The following is an 8,187-nucleotide window of genomic DNA, read 5'->3' on the forward strand; positions in this document are numbered from 1 at the left end:
TCCCCTTCAAGTAACCCCTGATTGAGTGCCCCTCAAGTTATCGTTGACTGAACTCTCAAGTAACCCCTAACCTAACTCCTTAAATATCCCTTGAACAAGTAACTTCTGTCCCTATTTATTTATTTATTTATTTTTGCCTCTCTCTATCTCATCCTCTTTCCTTCATAACCCATAAATCTATATCTCCCAAATTTTCTAACTCTTTTCCTCCCAGCCTTTATCTCTTCTTCTGGCCTACCTCCTCTCTCTTTTGAACTGGTATCTCTGTCTTTCGGCCTGCCCTATCTCTCAGTCCTTCTTTGTCTCTCTCTTCAAACCCTCCGTTTTCCTAGTTCCTTTTTCTCTCTCTTTTGGCCCTTGTTTCTCTACCTCCCTTTCCCTTTCTCTCCTTCTCCCCTTCCTCTCCTCCTCTATCTTTATCTTTCTCTTTCTCTCCTTCTCTCACTGTGGTTGTACACACATAAAAAAGCACTTACTCATGAATCTAACACAATTCTACCATAATGTTTAACTTTCATGTTAAATGTGCTACTATTAAGATGACTTGTCCTTGTTCGATCTTTTAAAAGGCTTTGAACATTATAAAAGGCTATAAAAATTTTTCAATCACTCATGCCCTTATTTCATCCTCTAAAAGGATTTGACAATTATAGGTTGCACTTGATCCCTATCTCCATAGCCCCTTCCCCCCAACCCTTTTTATATTTCTTAGTTTCTCTTTTTCCCTTTTATATTTCTTAGTTTCTCTCTATCTCCCCCTTTCTTCCGACCTCCATTTCTTTATTTTTCCCTCAACACATCTCTCTCTTTAACACTCTAATATATCTCCCTCCCTCTCCCAGTCCTAGTTTTTCTTTATTAATCTCTCTCTCCCCTGGTCCCTCTTTCTTTTTTTTCTCTAAAACCCTTTCCTCTCCCGGCTTGCCCTCTCCTCTCTCTCTTTTGGCTTGCTCTTTATCTCTCTCCCAACCCCACTCTTTCCCTTGGCCCCTTTATTTTTCTTGCCTTTTTTTTCTCCCGCCCCCCTTTTAAATTTAGTTAATTGGGGAAGAGAAGTTAGAAGGATGACTATAATTCTTGTATTTTTAAATTAAAAGAGCTATTTCATAAACCAACTATATGTTTATGTCAAAATCTTCTTAGAAAAATTGAATAAAGACTCTTAATATATTTTCTTATGATATGGGTGATAACATTATTCAATCTAGAGTTCTTGTTTATATCATCTATTGTTTGTATTCTCAATTGATTAAATTATAACAAAGCTTATTATTCTTAACATATAAATAAAATTTGAAGTCTATATGAATTTGTATAGATTAAGAAGGAATAAGCTCATTAATCCTTACGAGATCAAACATACTACCTCCGTTACATAATAGTTGCAACTGTGAGAAATAAAATATTCTAAAATTGCAACTAAAATTTGAAGTCTATATGAATTTGTATAGATTAAGAAGGAATAAGCTCATTAATCCTCACAAGATCAAACATACTACCTCCGTTACATAATAGTTGCAACAATAATAATAATAATAATAATAATAATAATAATAATCAATAAGTAATAAATAATAATAATAATAATAATAATAATAATAATAATAATAATAATAATAATAATAATAATAATAATAATAATAATCATTAATAAAAAATAATAATAATAATAATAATAATAATAATAATAATAATTGAAATAATAATACTAATAATAATAATCAATAAATAATAATAATAATAATAATAATAATAACAATAATAATAATAATAATAATAATACTAATAATAATCAATAAATAATAATAATAATAATCATCAATAATAATAATAATAATAATAATAATAATAATAATAATAATAATAATAATAATATTGATACAATTCATTGTTCAAATAGGTTAGATATATGTAACTGTTTTTTGTTCTTTTGTCATAATACTATTTTATTTTTAAATTAAATAGTATATGTGTTTAAAATGTTTAGAGGTTTCAAGTTTTTAATATATTTTCCATAAATTTTATAATTATATAGTATATTTTTTGTAAATATTTTAATATGTACATTTGTATATACACATATGTATAGTATTAAATAATCAATAAATAATCAAAGATCACTAATCCGTAATTAAAAATCACTAATTAATAAGTTCAGCTCAGCTCAGTTCAGTTGAGCTGAGTTCAGTCAATCGGAACAGGCCCTAAGTCTTAACTAAAAAGCCCGTACTAGGAGGCCCCAAAAATGGTCAAACACTCATATTTTACAAATGAGCTTTAAAATGGCCATCTATCGATCATAAAACATAGCGTTTGACAAATGTTTTTAGGGAAGGGGATGAGATGATCATATTAGCCATGACATTTAAATGAAAGGAATCCAGTGGTTTGGCTTTGCATAATTAATATAAACATACATAAGAAATTCCTGTATTACAAGCCAAACATTCCTGATTTTCTTTGAGGTCTGAATTCCGGTAATGTAAAAATTAATACGCAAGAGGAAAGCTTCTCTGAACTTCTAGACAGTAACATTGGCTTCAGGCATTGTTCAAATTAAGATGCCACTTGGTCGAAGCAATGCTCAAATATTTGACAAAGCTCACTATACACCCAACTTAGTCGACCATGAATAATGCAAGGCAAACTGCAAATATCAAAGAGATGCAAATAAAAGGAGCTTAGCTTATCAACACAAAAGCATCTCCAATAACAGACAAGAACCTATAATATCAAAAGCATCCCCAAGTAATCATGATCCATGAGCAAATAGACAAATAACAGACAAGAACCTATAATATCAAAGTAGCTACTAATCCAAGTTCTCCTTATTAGAAACCCATCTTCTGTCAAGCTTCCCAGCCTCAACCAGTTAGCCTACCCAACCAAACCCGACCTCTTGTGGTAATAGAAGTAATACTCAACCTTAGAATGGGGCAGAAGCATCTCCTTGTCTTCAAGCTACAAACCCAAAACAAAACCCATCATAAACCCTTGATCTTACTATACCCTAAACCCCAAAAGGTGAATGACAGAGACCCCGACTTCACCACTGCTGCTTGACACCCCTTATCCTACTAAAATCTGAACCCAAAATTCTAAATTATTCTTTTAAACAAATCAAAACTCAGCTAACCCAAAAAAGTAACTAAAACATATAAGGTTAACATCAATATAACCTTTCCAGTACCAATATGACAAGGCATATAGCAGTAATTTTTCAAGGGCTAATTATATTGACAAACTACTGTCATAATTATTGTCGATGGCCATTTTTGGGTAGAAAAACAGAGAAGATGAGTATACCTGAGCCTTTTATAGGCCATCAGAAGCTTCTAGAATAATTTTCCGCTCCACAAAAATGTCAGTTGACTGCAACCGTCTCTTGAAATGTAGTGATGATTTGCCAACTTCACTAAGAACAAGGTAACAGCTGGAAGCCTAGACCAACAGAATATAAGATATATGGAAGCTCCGTAGAAATAATTACATTAACCCATGTTTTTATTCCACCGCAAACACCTTAGACAATCATCAATCAGATAAAAAACATGTATAACTAATTGTGTAACACAAATAATCAAAAAGAAATAATAAAAAAAACAAAGGTGAAAAAACTAAATCAACACCAACAAACCTGATAGAACCAAAAGGTCGTTAAAATTGACATTGTTCTGACGATTATGGAAAGAGCACTCATGATTCTCCTCTGAGAAGCATTAAATTGAGAGCCAGAGAAGCTCTCATCTCATAATCTCACGTAAAGCAACTGAAATAAGATTTGCGAATTTCTTAACATGCAAAGCAAATAAGACAAGCAATTGCATAATCCTGAACATGTTGGGCATTTGGGACAAGAACAATTGCATAACCCTGAACAAGCTGGGCATTTTGGACAAGAGTATTTAAATTCTCAACTACAACAGTCTTAAGTATGGAAGAGACTTTAAGCTTTTTCCTTCAATTCTCAGTTTAATAGCAATAATTTTTTGTAAGCTCAAAAACAGTTCAATAGTTAAAAATGTGAACTGCTTAAATTATAATTATCACATCCTAAATTAAAATTCTTCAATACTATTACTCTGCCGACAATTTGTTATCATGTTTTCTATCTTGTATGATTTGACTGGAATTAACTATCTTTAGGCAAGCATGTGATGTATAATTTATATTATAATTTTCAGAGAAAGAGCTTAGATTGTTCTGCAATATCTCAAAAGACAAATCAAATGAGGAAATCTCCCCAAAAACATTCATATCATCATATGATATAAGATTATGAAAAAGCTCGAAGCTCACTGACTTACAGCTGTTTGATGTGATGCACCTGCTCAACAGATTATCAAATCTAAGGGGTTCCTCCAAACTTGAAATTTTGAAATGGATAATAACGCAATAATCAACAAAATTATAAAATTTATAACATAATAATCAAACTCCTAAACAACATAAAATTATATTTTTTTTAAAAAAAATCAAAATTTAACCTGAGAATAAGAATTTTACATTAGTCTTACTTCTTCATTTAATCACACAAATACTCAACAGAACTCAACCTCAAACTCCACCCACAGTTCAAAGGAGAAAACAACAGTGAGAGCCATCGATGGCTTAGGTGGAAGGATCGCTTCCAATGCTTTAACCTGATCAGGGTTAAAAGAATCGGCGAACTCCACTGTGAAATAGATGTACATCTTGCCCTTCATGAATGGCCTCTGGTAAATTGACATACCCTCATCATCAATTGCCTTGAATTGATCTGCTCGGACATACCAACAAAAAAAGATGCACATTTAGTAGTGATTTGGGATGATCAAAATTGAAATATTGTCATTCTACTAAAATTCAAAATGCTCAGGTCGAATAAACTTGAATATTTCCAACAAGATACTAACCAGGCTTGATAGCTTCTCCTGGATTTGATTTGATAAGAAGTTGCCTTCCATCAAGGTGGGTCAGCACAAATCTAAAGCCACAAAGAGCTTAAGTCAGGCTCAGAGTACGCTCATAAAAGAGATCTTCGCCCTTTCTCTTGAATTTAGGATGATCTTTCTGCTGCAGGACAAAGACGATATCTCCGGTGACAGTATCAGGCTGCAGATAAATAGAGAAAAGGCGTAAGCCTATCAGCCAACAATCAATACAAACTATATCAAACCAACAACAAAGAGAGGTTTATGACATACAGCTTCATCAGCCTCTCCAGGGAAAGTAATTTTCTGTCCATGTTGCATGCCCTTCTCCACAACAACCTCTAAGACCTTCTCCTGCACAACCTTCTCACCTTTGCATTGAGGGCACCGATATTTGTCATTAATTGTCTCTCCAGTCCCTTTGCATTCATTGCAAGGGTGCTGCATTTGCTGTCTCATTGAGGGGCCCAGATGTCTAATAATAGACACCTTCATACCAGTACCTTGACATCCAGAACACTTCATGGAAACTCCAGATTTTGATACTTTGCTGTTACATGTATAAATAACAATTAAGTTAGGAATGGATCAACAAATGGGAGACAAAGCTCTGAAAACAAATCATATATATACTTACCCAGTACACTTCAAACATATTACATTACGAGAGAGGGAGAGCTTCTTTGTCGTCCCAGTAAAGAGATCTTCAAGTGATACCTTCAGAGGATGAACTACATCCTCTCCCGGCCTTTGCCTTCTTCCTCGGCTACTACCACCACCACCTAACCATCAACAATGAATTACTTGCAGCAACAAAACAAAGATCTATAGCTTTAAATTAAGAAAATTAAAAAAAAAAAAAAAAAATACAGCTTCAACTTTACTATTTACAATAGCATCGTTTATTCCAGGATCCCCACTACATTCACAGCTTCCACAGCCATGCATAGCATGTGAACAAGGAACGTATTAAACGGTGCAACATAGTTGTCACCAACATAGTCCCAAACACGCCTAGTTTCCAAGTCCAGGGAATAACAGTGTTGTGTTTCTTTCCAATGCATAATAGCGTGGCCCTCTTTATACCTGGATTAAATGCTTCCTGGTCAAAAAATTAACAATTAGAATATCTTGTCTATTTGACAGGTATATTACATATATTGTTTGATGTTTTTATTTTGATTTTTTTTTTTCTTGACATTCCTTTGGCCATTTGAATAATGATAGCAGTTTCTTAGCATTAGCTACTTGAAAGTTGAAACTCGGGGTTATAGTCGTTATACAATGCAAAATTTTCTCATAAGAGAAAGAGTTATTACTTTCCACAACCCACAAAACCACATATTACGCATATCCACAAATTCTCTAAGGTTTGACAAATGAAACATGTTGAATTATCAGGTTGCTGCTGGCAATATCGACAAACCTATTTGATGACCATAACAAAGTAATAATTAAAATCAGCAATACCTTAGCAGAATAGCAGCACATAACGGAGAAAAGGTAGATATTCCAGGGTTGGTACCTCTAATTCCAGAACTGGAAAGGCAAAACAATGATCAATAAATCTCCTAATAATTTCAAGCTAGCAAAATCACAAAGCAGGAAACCAACAAGACAACTACCACTCTTGGGGTTTGGGGGAAGGTAAAACTGAATCATGGCACCAAAATTTCACAACCCTGGCTTATATGCTTGGTAGAAGTAACAAAATGTTCCTCATTAGTTATATGAAAATTCTGATTTATAGAAGTTTTTAAATAAAACAAGCACTTAAGCTATAGACGCAATCGCACAAAATATACTCAAATAGAAATAGAGTAATCAACACACATAAAAGTTACAATGTTTTATTCGGGGAGTCTGAAGTTCTGAATTCTAAGCATGTGACATCGATTTTCAGTTCTTGAAGAATGAGCAACATAAGCACACCAATAGCACACAAAAAAATTGTAGTACAAATTCAAAAAGATGAATATCTACCAGTCATTTTGTGTAGCCTCGAACTGTTTGCGAAGCTCATCGTCCTGAAAAATAAAACGATGAAAAGAACGAAAGATTAAAATCAAAAGTCAGATAAAAAATTAAGAAAATGGAAACGAAATTAGAGGCTGACCCTATTAAATCCATAGGAAACCCCAAAAAACGGCGACTTCGAATCCATAGGAAGGGAGCTTGAAGACGAAAACCCCCAAACTCTTGAAAATTACAAAAATCTAATGCACAAAAACAAAATTAAAATTAATAAATCATCAACAAACACATAATAACACTCATTAAAATCATTACAAATCCAAATAAAAATTATGGAGTACAAAAGATTGATGAACAATTAAGGGTTAATATAGAAGAAAATCCAAACTTTCTACACAAATTGAGGGTTAATATAGAAGAAAATCAGCAGAACTAATTCAATTGAAAAAAAATAATAAATAATCAACAAACCCAGAACAAATCTTGCAACTTTCACACATTTTCATGTACCAGAAACCCTCAAAAACAAAACAAAAATCCCAAAATTAACAAGCTGGATTGAAAAGGAACACAAATAGATGTAAAGAAAACAAATGGATCAAGCACATTCACATTGAAGAAAGAGAAAGAATGAAAACCTCTTGTTCGGAAAGAGGCTTGCACTACATAAGCTGACCAATCAAATCGACGTCAGTTCGTTCAATAAAGAATGGATGTGCAGCGGCGTGTTGTGGTGGTGCGCGTTTAGAAAGGAGGGTTTTGAGCGTTTCTCTAACCATTTTTGATAGATCGACGGCGATCTCGCGAAGGAAGGAAGGAGAAAAAGGAGGTATGAGAGAATACAGATGATTCGAGAGGAGAGAGAAGGCCAAAGGAGAGAGAAACCACTGAGTTTCTAAGCTGACAACTCCATGTGGAAAAAAATGAGGGCAAAAAAGGAAGAACAGTATTCAGCAAGAACAGAAATAAAAAATTGCGGGGGTAAAAGAGACCGAACACTGTTCATAAGGAAATTCCTAAAAGCAAAAATTCCTCACCCCAATTTGGCTTTTATGAGGGTTATAGAAAACTATATGAATTACATGATCAATAATTGCTACATTGTACTGTATAGGATTAGCAACCCCCCAAAAAAAAAGGAAACAGGCATGAGGCATGACATAAAACTAAACTATTCAAGTAGTGCTGTCAAATTTCAAACCGAAATCGTTTAACTGTCCGAAACCGACCGACCCAAATGAGAACCGAACCGATTTTGTAAAACCGACCCGAACCGTATTTAAGTAAACCCGAAACCGAA

At 33.6% G+C, this 8,187-nt stretch overlaps 1 long non-coding RNA gene and 1 pseudogene across 2 annotated transcripts; both read right to left on the bottom strand.

Annotated features, from left to right (window-relative positions):
- Positions 1–2,723: 2,723 nt before the first annotated feature.
- On the bottom strand, positions 2,724–4,104 carry LOC145636429 (uncharacterized). Its single transcript, XR_014114130.1, has 3 exons — positions 3,638–4,104; positions 3,307–3,441; positions 2,724–2,961 (listed from the first exon to the last, which is right to left on the bottom strand). It is a non-coding gene; the product is annotated as an uncharacterized LOC145636429 (long non-coding RNA).
- A 295-nt stretch (positions 4,105–4,399) lies between these two features.
- LOC145636428 (dnaJ protein homolog ANJ1-like) lies at positions 4,400–7,808 on the bottom strand (annotated as a pseudogene). Its single transcript, XR_014114129.1, has 9 exons — positions 7,526–7,808; positions 7,030–7,129; positions 6,897–6,940; positions 6,439–6,452; positions 6,000–6,015; positions 5,551–5,695; positions 5,187–5,463; positions 4,896–5,094; positions 4,400–4,759 (listed from the first exon to the last, which is right to left on the bottom strand). The product of XR_014114129.1 is annotated as a dnaJ protein homolog ANJ1-like (transcript).
- Positions 7,809–8,187: the final 379 nt, after the last annotated feature.

The sequence above is a fragment of the Chenopodium album genome, chromosome 6, assembly GCF_948465745.1.
Source record: "Chenopodium album chromosome 6, dcCheAlbu1.1, whole genome shotgun sequence".
Classification (NCBI taxonomy): domain Eukaryota; kingdom Viridiplantae; phylum Streptophyta; class Magnoliopsida; order Caryophyllales; family Amaranthaceae; genus Chenopodium; species Chenopodium album.